We start from the raw sequence: 15256 nt of genomic DNA, 5'->3' as shown, positions 1-15256 counted from the left end.
TCGACCACTCATATAATTCGTCGAACATCGCTTCAGTCCCTGTGGGAGTGAGGAGGCCTCGATGTCTTCTCTCTCTCCCTGATTTCCACACATCAGGAATGATGAGAGTGGCCATGGAGAGGTTGAGGACCATCGTTAGGTAAGCTATTCCATTAGGCCCTAAATGTTTTAGCATCAGCATACAGATTCCGTCGGGTCCAATGGCTTTGGAGGGTTTCGCCTTCCTGATGGCCCCCTTCACTTCACAGCTGGTGAAAACAAGTGATGCACTGTTTTGTGCAAACTCCTGGTCACTCGACGTTTGGCCCTGTCTACCGAAGGGTGCAGTGTGACTTGCCTACTGAAGTAGGCTGCGCATTTCTTCGGGTCCGACGAAGTGCCTCCTTCGAAAGAGATTTCCACTCTGTCATCACGCATCGTTGGGTTGGACAGGGACCTCACGGTTGACCAGAGCTTACTCACACCAGATGTGAAGTTACAGGCCTTCAAGTGCTCCTCCCACTTTTTCCGCTTATGCTGTTTTACCAGTTGCCGAATCTCCAAGTTAAGGTCCCTCAGACGGGGGTCCTCGGGGTCGACCTGGCGTAGGTGGTCACGCTCATTTGCTAGTACAGCTGCTTCGGCCGGGAAATTTGGGCGGACTTCCGCGATACGTCCGGACGGGATGAAGCGAGCCGCTGCGGCAGTGACTACCCTCAGGAACTGGCGTTCGCCAGTATGTATGTTTGTAGGTGTGGGGAGGGCGGCGAAGCTGCTCTCGGTGACTTCCGCGAAGCCGTCCCAATCAGCTTTGTTGTAGTTGGTGTAGGTTCGGTAGTCCGCGGGTGCAAAGTCGGTGGGCTTATTGATCGAGAAGATTATGGGTAGATGGTCTGATGCTAGTGTTAGCATAGGTCGCCATGAAATGCTATTGATCAAACCAGCGCTAGCAATTGTGAGGTCTGGCGAGATGCTGCAGCTACCCATAATCCTGGTGGGGGCGTCGTCGTTCATGGTGCAGAATGTCGAATCGTCTATCTGCCCAACCAAGTCAGTTCCTCTACGCTCGTTTGTCAGGCTTGAGCCAAAGAGCGTGGTACGCATTAAAGTCACCTACTACCATACGGATTCCACCTCTGAGGAGCGCACCTATGTCAGGGTGATATCCTGCCGGGCAGCAGGTGACGGGGGGTATATAAACGTTGAATATTTCGAGCTCGACATCGCCTGACCGGACAGCTATGCCCTGACATTCTACGGTGGTGTCCCTCGGGTCGATGTCTTCTTCGATAAGCCGATACTGTACTGTGTGGTGTAGGATGAACGCAAGTCCGCCACCATTATCTCGCTCGCGATCTTTACGGAGCACATTGTAGGCGGCGCAACCCAATAGAGTTGAGTTGCTGTGCTACTTCGTTTCTTGGACCGCAGCTATCAATATGCCATGGCGACCCATAAAGACTACTATCTTGGTTGGGAGGTTTGCTGCTGCCCAGAGAAGCTTCTTGGAGGCGTGCAGGCTCTTCGGGTGTTGGGTGCGTTGCGCGAGCGGGTAGCCGTGGAGGCTGATTGTGCCGTTTGGCTTGAGCAGTAGGGAGCCACATAGCTTGTGGTCCACTCCCGATGAGACCTAAGACCACAGCAGGTTCTTAGGTGACTCCATCCGTTGCATGAATTGCACCTAACCGAAGTGGAGTTTGGATGGAGTCGATTCTGGCAAACACAGCAGAAATACGTTTCTGGTCCGGGGTTGGGCTCTACGCCCGCCCGGAGAAGAAGGATGCAGAGCAATCCGGCTGCAAGGAGTTGCTCCATGTACGAACAATGATTGAGGGGTATCGCGGATCTAAGCGGGGTTAGGTCGCCGAAGCAAAAGCCCTTGGTCGGGTAGAACCCGACTCATTCCGGTACGTAGAACCGGCTGTCGTGGTAATGTCTGATACGGGGATCTCCGGGATCGGCCTGACGAAGGCTGTTACGCTCGTCGGCTAGAACAGCCGCATCAGCAGGGAAATTTGGACGTGGGTCCGTTATGCATCCTGCCGGTACGAAGCGAGCTCCAGCAGCAGTGACAACCCTGCCGAACTTACTTTCGCCAAGGTGGACGTCGGTTGGTGTGCGGAGCGCATCGAAGGTGCTCTCAGTAAATTCTGCGACGCCATTCCAATCAGCTTTATAAAAGTTGGTATAGGTCCGGTGTTCCGCGGAAGCAAAGTCGGTTGGTTTATTGATCGAGATGACTATGGGCAGATGGTTTGATGACAAAGTCAGCATAGGTCGCCATGATACGCTGTTTATCAGACCAGCGCTGACTATTGTTATGTCTTCCGAGCTGCAGCAGCTGCCCATAATCCTGGTGGGTGCGTCGTCGTTCATTGTGCAGAATGTCGAATCGTCTATCTGCCCAGCCAAGTCAGTTCCCCTACGATCGTTTGACAGGCTTGAGTCACCTACTACCATACGGTTTTCACCTCTGAGGAGCGCACCTATGTCAGGGTGATATCCTGCCGGGCAGCAGGTGACAGGGGGTATGTACACATTAAATATTTCGAGCTCAACATNGCGTGATGAACGCTAAGCCACCACCATTATCTCGCTCGCGATCTCGACGGTGCACGTTGTACCCGGCACAACTCAACAATGTTGAATTGCTGTGCAATTTCATCTCTTGAACCGCAGCTATCAATATACCATGCCTTCCCATGAAGACGGTTATCTCCTCGATCTTGCTCTGAAGTCCGTTGCAGTTGAATTGAAGGAGCTTCACGTGGATCTGGAGACGTGTAGTTATACGGGGTTTGAGAGATGTGTGTGGCCTTGCCGCCATTGGCTGTGTGCGCCGCTGTGGAGGTTGCCGCCCTGTGGTGGAGGGGGTGGCGTCGAATTTGGGGTATCCGACTGAGCAGCGCAACATGGGCCCTCGAAGTTCCTCGTCCAATCTCGCATGGTGCGCAGACCTGAACATGCCCTAAAGTGGCACCAGCCAAGGCAGGTGTTTCACTTGACTGAGGTCACATTACGGAATATCCTGGTCTGACATACCGTGCAGACTGTAGGAGGAACCAGGAGTTGTTGGCGGCGGCGTGTGGGTGGTGGTGCGGTTGTGTCTGTTATGTGGTCTGTCGTGGTTGTGGTGTGGTCTATTGTATTGTTATGTTGTGGTGCTGTGGTGTGTGTTGAGCTGGTCAGGTGGACTGGGGTTAGCCGTGGAGGCTGCTCTGTTTGAGCGAACGAAAGTGTGTTCCAATGAAAAATGAAAATACTTATAGAATCAGTTGCATAGTACTGGCAATAAGAAAATAACGACACAGAGGAATGTTGTGGAATTACAACAAGAGCAAAGCAAGCGGTACAAAGATTTTAAAACAAATAGAAGTTCAACGCAATATCTAGAACTAATATGAAAGGAATTCCATGTAAGTCTAATGAGAATGGCTTCATTTCATACTGCTATTTAGGGGTTTACTTCAGTGTACATCGACATGTGTGTGTTTTAGCAAAACTATAACGAATTTTCTCATCAAACTTTACGAGGATGCTAAGAAACAGATATGTTTACATAAATTCTCACTATTATCACTTTTTTAATACTAGTATTTAAGTAATTTGCTTTTTAAATTTTTTGCACTTCCATTAGCAAATTTTCATATAAAAAGTGCAGATATCACTTGTACTTGCATAAATGCACGATCTTTTCAATGTTCACGTGTGATTTGTGTACAATAAATGTATTGTAGGGCAAATTTTAGTAGACGGACGGCAAATTCTAGAAAAAGGTGGGATGAGGGGTTGTAGAATAAGACCCCCTGATTTCAAAAATACCCCCCTTTTTTTCTAGCAACCCTATAGCTCTTATATAATTTGCTGTTAAAGTTTTCGTATTAACGATGAATAAGAAAGCAAAATAACATCAAACCTGGCGCTGCCAGACTGGAATTTTGAATAATAAAAGGGGATTTTTAATTCGGAATTATCATTTAGTAGAATTCTCCTTTCTGCGTAGGCGGCCTTTGGCCGCGCTTTAGGATTATAACCCATACCAAATAGAATTCTCCTTTTGGTGTGCAAAACTGGGGCTACCGCCCCAGTGATGTATCATTGGGAAAGGATAAGGTAACTAGAATTCCCTTTCTTTGATGTAAACCTGTGGCTGCCGCCCCAGTGATATCTATTACGGTTATGATCAGGACTGAGACCCCTATCGACCCCAATATAAATTTTTCCAATCAGAGAAATGTACGTATTCTGCACGTGTTAAGCATTGCTTTCTTTATATGTATCGTTTTGTACAATATGGAAACACATGTTATGTGTCAGTTTGCAACCATTGCAGCGAGATCGTAAAAGCAAAATAGAGCGTAAAATTGAGAAGAAGTGAAAACTAGCAGAAAAAGTTATTGAACACAAAACTAGTAAAAAAGTGCAAGTGAATAGTTGTTGCACCGTTTTGATATTCTTCTGTAAACATTTTACTATTTATAAATCAGTTTTAAACTCTTGCTTCACACACAAGCACTTACACAGTCCAGTACATAATTAACGTTTTTATTTCCACTCATTTTACTTTTGTTTGTGCTAAACCAATTCAACAAATGGCGGCTTTTGACATTATTCTTCTTCTTCTTCTGCTAGCTAATTTCTGCTAGTAAACATTTCACTAGCAAGAATTTGCAGCTCTCCCGTGTTGTTACGCTCTCGATTCGGTGCTCTGTTGCACATTTTTTGGGTTATCATACACTTTTCCAGTAAAAATTTGCAGGTTCCAGTACAAATTAGTACTGACTATTGGTTTCTATACAAACCTATTGCAAATATGGGTGCAATTCAATGTAATTTACAAGTCAATAAAAGTTGAATAAAGTGATTTATATACAAGATAAAATAAAATAAAAGTGTGTAAAGTATTAAGTACAGTGTTATGTTCATTTATATATATGAAAGTATGTGACAAATGCACTTTTTGTTAAGGAAATCAAGTGGAACGACTTAAGAAATTTTAACAACACATAACTTATAAACAATGATATTGTTTATATTTTTTAGTTGTAATGTTTTGGAGGATACCTCCCTTAACATCCTGACCAAGTTTCATTTGTTAATTCCACCTGGTTTTCTTAAAACACAAGGTGCGGCTGTCTACTAAAGCCCATCCGTATTTTATTTTATTTTTTAACAATAATACGCGTTTAACCATTTCACTACTTTTCTTCCACAAAGTAAACAAGCAAACTAATCAAAATGGCTGTATTACCCGAACAGAAGGGTGCTACCACGTGTTCGAAAATTACGGATAGTAAAATACTCAACTTATGTTTCATAATGGCCTCCACAACATAAGGGTAGGTTTGAATATGTGCTTTTTAAAAAACAAACGCAATTCTACGCAAAAATACTGTAGACGCAAGTAAAAATTGTGATGATAAATCGTCTGGCAGCATCATCATTAACATGCATATTCCGTCGGGACCCATGGCTTTGGAGGCTTTCGCCTTCCCGATGGCCACCTGAACTTCAGCGCAAGTGAAAGCAAGGCGGGCACAAGTTGTTGGCAGTTTGTGCAGCCTTCTAGTCACTCGACGCTTGGCTTTGTCCATCGGAGGATGCAGTATGAACTGCCGGCTCAAATAGCTCGCGCATCGCTCCGGGTCCGACGATGCATGATCGCCGAAAGAAATTTCGACCCTGTCGGTGTGCTTCGCTTACTCACACCAGAGGTGAAGTTACAAGTCTTCAGATACTATTCCCACTTCCTCCGCTTATGTACGTTCACTAGTTGCCGAATCTCCGCGTTGAGATCCCTGATACGGGGATCTCCGGGATCGGCCTGACGAAGGCTGTAACGCTCATCGGCTAGAACAGCCGCATCAGCAGGGAAATTTGGACGTGGGTCCGTTATGCATCCTGCCGGTACGAAGCGAGCTGCAGCAGCAGTGACAACCCTGCGGAACTTACTTTCACCAAGGTGGACGTCGGTTGGTGTGCGGAGCGCAGCGAAGGTGCTCTCAGTAAATTCCGCGAAGCCTTTCAATCAGCTTTAGAAAAGATGATATAGGTCCGGTGTTCCGCGGAAGCAAAGTCGGTTGGTTTATTGAACGAGATAACTATGGGCAGATGGTTTGATGACAAAGTCAGCATAGGTTGCCATGATACGCTGTTTATCAGACCAGCGCTTACTATTGTTATGTCTTCCGAGCTGCAGCAGCTGCCCATAGTCCTGGTGGGTGCGTCGTCGTTCATTGTGCAGAATGTCGAATCGTCTATCTGCCCAGCCAAGTCAGTTTCCCTACGATCGTTTGACAGGCTTGAGCGCCAAAGAGCGTGGTGCGCATTAAAGTCACCTACGCCCATACGGTTTTCACCTCTGAGGAGCGCACCTATGTCAGGGTGATATTCTGCCGGGCAGCAGGTGACAGGGGGTATGTACACATTAAATATTTCGAGCTCAACATCGCCTGACCGGATAGCAATGCCCTGACATTCTAGGGTGGTATCCCTGCGGTCGATGTCTGCTTCAATAAGACGCTACTGCACGGTGTGGTGCGTGATGAACGCTAAGCCAGCACCACTATCTCGCTCGCGATCTCGACGGTGCACGTTGTACCCGGCAAAATTCAACAACGTTGAATTGCTGTGCAATTTCGTCTCTTGAACCGCAGCTATCAATATACCATGCCTTCCCATGAAGACGGTTATCTCCTAGATCTTGCTCTGAAGTCCGTTGCAGTTGAATTGAAGGAGCTTCACGTGGATCGGGAGACTTGTAGTTAAACGGGGTTTGAGGGATGTGTGTGGCCTTGCCGCCATTGGCTGTGTGTGCCGCTGTGGAGGTTGCCGCCCTGTGGTGGTAGGGGGTGGCGTCGCAGTTGGGGTATGCGACTGAGCAGCGCAACATGGGCCCTTGAAGTTCCTCGTCCAATCTCGCATGGTGCGCAGACCTGAACATGCCCTAAAGTGGCACCAGCCAAGGAAGGTGTTGCACTTGACTGAGGTCACATTACAGAATATCCTGGTCTGACATACCGTGCAGATTGTAGGAGGAACCAGGAGTTGTTGGCGGCGACGTGTGGGTGGTGGTGCGGTTGTGTCTGTTATGTGGTCTGTCGTTGTTGCAGTGTGGTCTATTGTATTGTTATGTTGTGGTGCTGTGGTGTGTGTGTTGAGCTGGTCAAGTGGACTGGGGTTAGCCGTGGAGGCTGCTCTGTTTGAGCGAACGAAAGTGTGTTCCAATGAAAACTGAAATACTTATAGAATCAGTTGCATAGTACTGGCAATAAGAAAATAACGATACAGAGGAATGTTCTGGAATTACAAGAGCAAAGCAAGCTGTACAAAGATTTTAAAACAAATAGAAGTTCAACGCAATATCTAGAACTAATACGAAAGGAATTCCATGTAAGTCTAATGAGAATGGCTTCATTTCATACTACTATTTAGGGGTTGAATCAGTATACATCGACATGTGTGTGTTTTAGCAAAACTATAACGAATTTTCTCATGAAACTTTACGAGGATGCTAAGAAACAGATATGTTTACATAAATTCTCACTATTTTCACTTTTTTAGCAAATTTTCATATAAAAAGTGCAGATATCACTTGTACTTGCATAAATGCACGATCTTTTCAATGTTCACGTGTGATTTGTGTACAATAAATGTATTGTAGGGAAAATTTTAGTAGACGGACGGCAAATTCTAGAAAAAGGTGGGATGAGGGGGGTAGAATAAGACCCCCTGATTTCAAAAATACCCCCCTTTTTCTAGCAACCTTATAGTTCTTATATAATTTGCTGTTAAAGTTTTCGTATAAACGATGAAAAAGAAAGCAAAATAACATCAAACCTGGTGCTGCCAGACTAAAATTTTGAATAATAAAAGGGGATTTTTAATTCGGAATTTTCATTTAGTACAATTCTCCTTTCTGCGTAGGCGGCCTTTGGCCGCGCTTTAGGATTATAACCCATACCAAATAGAATTCTCCTTTTGGTGTGCTAAACTGGGGCTACCGCCCCAGTGATGTATCATTGGGAAAGGATAAGGTAACTAGAATTTCCTTTCTTTGAGGTAAACCTGTGGCTGCCGCGTCAGAGATGTCTATTACGGTTATGATCAGGACTAAGACCCCTATCGACCCCAATATAAATTTTTCCAATCAATGGGTGCAATTCAATGTAATTTACAAGTCAATAAAAGTTTAATAAGGTGATTTATATACCAGATAAAATAAAATAAAAGTGTGTAAAGTATTAAGTACAGTGTTATGTTCATTTATACATATGAAAGTATGTGACAAATGCACTTTTTTCAAGGAAATCAAGTGGAACAACTTAAGAAATTTTAACAACAAATAACTGATAAACAATGATATTGTTTATATTTTTTAGTCGTAATGTTTTGGAGGATACCTCCCTTAACATCCTGACCAAGTTTCATTTGTTAATTCCACCTAGTTTTCTTAAAACACAAGGTGCGGCTGTCTACTAAAGCCCATCCGTATTTTATTTTATTTTTTAACAATAATACGCGTTTAACCATTTCACTACTTTTCTTCAACAAAGTAAACAAGCAAACAAATCAAAATGGCTGTATTACCCGAACAGAAGGGTGCTACCACGTGTTCGAAAATTACGGATAGTAAAATACTCAACTTATATTTCATAATGGTCTCCACAACATAAGGGTAGGTTTGAATATGTGCTTTTTAAGACAACAAACTTCTAAAAAAGTTTTAACTATGGCCATTTTTTTAAGAAAAATGTATGTTTTTCTTTGGAAAATACATAATAAACCATATTTTCGCATTTTTTAATAAACAATATTAAAAAAGCAAATATTTACGCCTGCGTCGATATTTTTTATAATATAAAATATTTAAAAAAGGAAAATTTGGAATAAAAAATCGCGCGATTTTTTATTAAAAATTTTCGCCTGCGGCTCTATTTAAAAAAATTTAAAAACCTTGAAAAAGGGTAACCAGTAACCATAATAGACATCACTGGTGCAGCAGCCCCAGGTTTACCACACAGAAAGGGAATTCTAGTTACCTCATCCTTTCCCAAGGCTACATCACTGGGGCGGTATCCCCAGTTGGTACACACCAAAAGGAGAATTCTATTTGGTAAGGTTTATAATCCTAAAGCGCGGCCGAAGGCCGCCTACGCAGAAAGGAATTCTACGCAAAAATACTGCAGACGCAAGTAAAAATTGTGATGATAAATCGTCTGGCAGCATCATCATCAACATGCATATTCCGTCGGGACCCATGGCTTTGGAGGCTTTCGCCTTCCCGATGGCCACCTGAACCTCANAGGACCTCCGTTAGGTACGCTACCCCCGCAGGACCCAAATTTTTCAGCATCAGCATGCATATTCCGTCGGGACCCATGGCTTTGGAGGCTTTCGCCTTCCCGATGGCCACCTGAACCTCAGCGCAAGTGAAAGCAAGGCGGGCGGGCACAAGTCGTTGGCAGTTTGTGCAGCCTGCTAGTCACTCGACGCTTGGCTTTGTCCACCGGAGGATGCGGTATGAACTGCCGGCTAAAATAGCTCGCGCATCGCTCCGGGTCCGACGATGCATGATCGCCGAAAGAAATTTCGACCATGTCGGTGTGCTTCGTCGGATTGGACAGTGACCTCACGGGTGACCAAAGCTTACTCACACCAGAGGTGGAGTTACAAGTCTTCGGATACTCTTCCCACTTCCTCCGCTTTTGTACGTTCACTAGTTGCCGAATCTCCGCGTTGAGATTCCTGATACGGGGATCTCCGGGATTGGCCTGACGAAGGCTGTAATGCTCATCGGCTAGAACAGCCGCATCAGCAGGGAAATTTGGACGTGGGTCCGTTATGCATCCTGCCGGTACGAAGCGAGCTCCAGCAGCAGCGACAACCCTGCGGAACTTACTTTCACCAAGGCGGACGTCGGTTGGTGTGCGGAGCGCAGCGAAGGTGCTCTCAGTAAATTCCGCGAAGCCTTTCCAATCAGCTTTAGAAAAGTTGGTATAGGTCCGGTGTTCCGCGGAAGCAAAGTCGGTTGGTTTATTGAACGAGATGACTATGGGCAGATGGTTTGATTACAAAGTCAGCATAGGTCGCCATGATACGCTGTTTATCAGACCAGCGCTGACTATTGTTATGTCTTCCGAGCTGCAGCAGCTGCCCATAATCCTGGTGGGTGCGTCGTCGTTCATTGTGCAGAATGTCGAATCGTCTATCTGCCCAACCAAGTCAGTTCCTCTACGCTCGTTTGTCAGGCTTGAGTGCCAAAGAGCGTGGTGCGCATTAAAGTCACCTACTACCATGCGGATTTCACCTCTGAGGAGCGCACCTATGTCTGGGTGATATCCTGCCGGGCAGCAGGTGACAGTGGGTATGTACACATTAAATATTTCGAGCTCAACATCGCCTGACTGGATAGCGATGCCCTGACATTCTAGGGTGGTATCCCTGCGGTCGATGTCTGCTTCAATAAGACGCTACTGCACGGAGTGGTGCGTGATGAACGCTAAGCCACCACCATTATCTCGCTCGCGATACCCGGCTCGTTGTACCCGGCACAATTCAACAATGTTGAATTGCTGTGCAATTTCGTCTCTTGAACCGCAGCTATCAATATACCATGCCTTCCCATGAAGACGGGTATCTCCTCGATCTTGCTCTGAAGTCCGTTGCAGTTGAATTGAAGGAGCTTCACGTGGATCGGGAGACGTGTAGTTATACGGGGTTTGAANCTCGATCTTGCTCTGAAGTCCGTTGCAGTTGAATTGAAGGAGCTTCACGTGGATCGGGAGACGTGTAGTTAAACGGGGTTTGAAGGATGTGTGTGGCCTTGCCGCCATTGGCTGTGTGTGCCGCTGTGGAGGTTGCCGCCCTGTGGTGGTAGGGGGTGGCGTCGCAGTAAGGGGTATGCGACGGAGCAGCGCAACATGGGCCCTCGAAGTTCCTCGTCCATGGTGCGCAGACCTGATCATGCCCTAAAGTGGCACCAACCAAGGCAGGTGTTGCACTTGACTGAGGTCACATTACGGAATATCCTGGTCTGACATACCGTGCAGATTGTAGGAGGAACCAGGAGTTGTTGGCGGCGGCGTGTGGGTGGTGGTGCGATTGTGTCTGTTATGTGGTCTGTCGTGGTTGTGGTGTTCTATTGTATTGTTATGTTGTGGTGCTGTGGTGTGTGTGTTGAGCTGGTCAGGTGCACTGGGGTTAGCCGTGGAGGCTGCTCTGTTTGAGCAGCAGGGGGCCACAAAGGATGTGGCCCACTGCCGATGTGTCCGTAGTCCTGAGCAGACTCTGAGGTGACTCCACCCCTTGGAAGCATTGCACGTGACTGAGGTGGAGTTGTGGTGTAGTCGCCTCTGGCATACACAGCAGGTGAAGGTTTCTGGCCCTGGGTTTGACTCGATGCCAGCCCTGAGCAGAAGAATTCGTAGCAGATGTAGCCCTATGGACGAACAACTTTTGAGATACTTCGCCGACCTAAACGGTGTTGCCGAAGAAGAAGGGTAGAACTAATTTATTGTTATTGGCATCACCTTCTCTTAAAGTAATCTGCCTTATCATGGGTTTCGCAAAAAAAAAAAAAAAAAATCACCCGAAAATTTGTCATCTGCCCATAGCAAATACATGGAAACCGAAAGTTAAAAGTGAGCCGATTCGGGGAAAATGAAACTCGTGATAAGGCTGATATATTAGCAATACCAAGCACCTCCATGTTTTTATTACACCTAGTTGCAACTAACAGAATAATAAATGCGATGTCTATTATGGTTACTGGTTACCCTTTTTTAAGGTTTTTAAATTTTTAAAATAGAGCCACAAGCGAGCCAGTAACCAGTAACCATAATAGACATCACTGGGGCGGCAGCCCCAGGTTTACCACACAGAAAGGGAATTCTAGTTACCTCACCCTTTCCCGAGGCTACATCACTGGGGCGGTACCCCCAGTTGGTTCACACCAAAAGGAGAATTATATTCGGTAAGGGTTATAATCCTAAAGCGCGGCCGAAAGCCGCCTACGCGGAAAGGAATTCTACGCAAAAATACTGTAGACGCAAGTAAATATTGTGATGATAAATCGTCTGGCAGCACCAACTTCGGTGTTCAGTTGCAACCCTCGCATGTTTACTACTTCACTACTTTTGTAAATGTTTTATCGTGGTTAAATTAGCAAAAATAGCATATTACTGAAAAGTGTTTTCATTTAAGTCACATTTATCTATTTGAAGCACTTTTGGATGATAAAATCGATGCAATTTGCATCAACATATTTTGTGAATTTCGCAACTTTAACAACAAATGACTTAAAAACTATAAGTGGGCGCGGCTGGGGTCGTCACTTTTTTAATCAAAATACCCCCGCCCCCTTGACGCCGTATTTTTTTCTTTGTTTTCACTGAAATTTTCACCTATTTAGCTATAGAAAAACTAAGGGTCACTTTTTCAGTGCTCACTTTAAACGAAGTTAAGTTAATATCAGTTTGAATTTGAACTAGGTTTATTTACTGACCCGTTTTTCCGCTTTATAGTTTAGTTGTTTTGTAGGGCAACAATGTTTTTTCTGGATATGGTGCAGTTCATAGTCCCCACCGAAAAATGGTGAAAAATAATCGAAAGAGGTAATCAAACGACGCGTATTACCGCCAGCGTTAAGAATCCGGAAGCCGAAACTGATTTTTTTTTCGCCGTTCAAAAGTTATTCGTAAAAACCGTTCGATTTTAGTTCACTTTGTTTGTACAAAATTCACGTTAATAAATGCATTAAATGAACACATATTGGTATCTAGATGTTAACTATAGTTTACTTTAACTGAATTTGTAACAAAAAATCGCGAAACTTATTGATTTAATGAAATATTAATGCGAGAACAATGTACGAAAAACCGGCGTCGCGTTTATTATTCTGTTAGTTGCAACTAGGTGTAATAAAAACATGGAGGTGCTTGGTATTGCCAATATATCAGCCTTATCATGAGTTTCATTTTCCCCGAACCGGCTCACTTTTAACTTTCGGTTTCCATGTATTTGCTAAGGGCGGATGACAAATTTTCGGGTGTTTTTTTTTATTTATTTTGTTTGGCGAAACTCATGAAAAGTAGGGATGCAAACGATGCACCGATGTTTTCAAAACATCGATGTTTCGTCCAAAAATATCGATGTTAACATCGATGTTTTGCTGGACGATACATCGTCGATCCATCGACTAGAAAAGTGAAAAACATCGACATCGTTCATTCATTCTGTTCGTATTATGCCAAACGACCAGAGGCAAGCGAGCGCTTGTTCTCGGAAGCTGGTGCAAACATCATTGCTATGTTTTTTTTTTTTATAAAAATATGGTTCATCCGTAACGAGAACTTAGAAAAATTCAACAAATTTTCATCTAAATGTTGAACTTTTTGGTCTGAATATTTTAAAAAGTTCTGGGTATGTAATTCTATTAAAACAGGTGCAAGTTTTAAGCGGCTAAAAATTGCTAGGATTTTTAATGATTTTTTCTGGCGGCTTTTGCGTTTTTTTCATATAAAAAGTGCAATTTATAATAACTGGCGTTGATTTTGTTAATTTTGTTTGCAAAAGGTCTTTCACATGTAATTCTACAAGAAATTTACTTTTATATGGTAAAATGTGCCACATCAATTCGTTAAAAATCAAGGCGATTTTTAGCTGCTTTTTCTAAAAATTCAGATAAAAAAGTTCAAAATTAAGATAAAAATGTGTTGCATTTTTAAAGTGTTGTATAAAGTTATGGTTTGTAGCGGATATGTGAATCTAGTTCTTTCGAGCTCAAAAAATATTTCAGGCATTTATTTTATTCTTGTAGTACAGACATGGGCACATTTGCCCGTATGGGCTTTTTTGCCCTTACGGGCAAGCGAGCCCACTTCGCGGGCTAGATCAGGGGAAACTCATGGGCAAACATGAAGGGGCAACGGATCTTAGTAATACACGTATACCAATGAGAGCCTCTGCACACGCATTCTGGAGTAAAAAGGCCCACTCTCCCAAACGTACGCCACATACACTCCTCGTCATTTGAATAGTTCAACCTTTTAATCCTGAGTATTAACATTTTTAATTTTATTTATTTAATATTCATTACATCCGATTTTAAAACTTTATACAGAGCTAAAAAAATGTCAACAAAGAGGTACAATAAAGTGCAAGTTTCAAGTGTCTGTAAAATAGCGGTGATTTTTGACAATTTTTTTTGGTGATGGTGCTGCGCATTTTCTCTCATACAAAGTATGCTCGACAAAATTTTATGTGGAATAAAATGCGCAACAACGTCAATAAAAAATAAAAAAAAAAAACTTCAAAAATCAGGGCTATTTTAGAGTCACTTGAAACTTGCACTTAATTACACTATAATTGAATTGGCTACAAAACTGCATATCCGAAATTTTTCTAAAAATATTAACTTATTCACTGCAGGTCATTAGGATGGCACACTCCTATATGACCTTTCTTAAGAACTGTTTCCAGCTCTCAAGAAAAACGAAAAAATCATATAAAATGCTGCCCAAGAAATGGAAAAGAAATTTTCTTTTAAGTTTTAATCTGTAAAAAAAATTAAAATTGCATTTACCCGTAGAATATTTTTACAAAAAATTTATATTAAATAAACAAAAGGAAAACTGTATATCCTAAGGATTGAAAGAGTGTGCAATTCAAATGACGAGGAGTGTATATGCGCAGATGTGATCACTACCACAAGTAAACGCGAGCTGAAAGTGTGATTGTGTTAGTGTGCCAATTACGTTTGAATAGGTTCATTCCTTATCTTTTTGGACTAAAATCTGAAAAGTGTCAAAATGCCAGAGCGTAAGCAAAATGCGCTCACTAAAAGAGTATAACAGGAAAAGTAAAGGAACGCAAAAACCAAATTTTTAGTCCAAAGAATGGCAACAACAAAGCTAACGTCAAATAAGAATGGAAATGTATGTACAAAATACATTCACACAAGCACAAGCACAATAAACACTTACTATATCAATTATTTTTTGCCTCCTTCCAATTTCAATTCACTTTTTTTACTTTTTAGATTATTCTCACTTTTTGCGTATTCTTTAATTTCCGTTAATTTAAATTCAGTTGAGCTTGACACTTTTCAGTATTTTGCCAGAAAAAATTCTTCTGACTAAATCTGACTACTTCGGACTGATGAGAGTCACTCTCACTGACTGTTGCTCTCTCATTTTTGCTGTCATTTCCGAGTTAAGGAACGCTTTTTGGACTAAATCTGACTACTTCGGACTTTTTCTGACTATTTCTGGGAGAT

General features: G+C 43.4%; 1 protein-coding gene across 2 annotated transcripts in view; it reads left to right on the top strand.

The window, feature by feature from the left end:
• The first annotated feature begins 7105 nt into the window (after nucleotides 1-7105).
• LOC108361952 (uncharacterized) overlaps nucleotides 7106-15256 on the top strand; it is a 67594-nt gene continuing 59443 nt past the window's right edge. Inside the window, exon 1 of one of the 2 annotated variants that reach the window (XM_017614743.1) lies at nucleotides 7106-7371. The gene's annotated coding sequence lies outside the window, so the exon portion shown is untranslated. The remainder of the gene's footprint in view (nucleotides 7372-15256) is intronic. The other variant, XM_017614742.1, reaches the window with a different exon arrangement.

The sequence above is a fragment of the Rhagoletis zephyria genome, unplaced genomic scaffold (genome assembly GCF_001687245.7).
Source record: "Rhagoletis zephyria isolate East Lansing unplaced genomic scaffold, Rhagoletis_zephyria_1.1 Rzeph_scaffold_00888, whole genome shotgun sequence".
In the NCBI taxonomy this organism is placed as follows: domain Eukaryota; kingdom Metazoa; phylum Arthropoda; class Insecta; order Diptera; family Tephritidae; genus Rhagoletis; species Rhagoletis zephyria.
The sequence above is the reverse complement of the archived record's forward strand: the minus strand, read 5'-3'. Positions and strand labels throughout refer to the sequence as shown.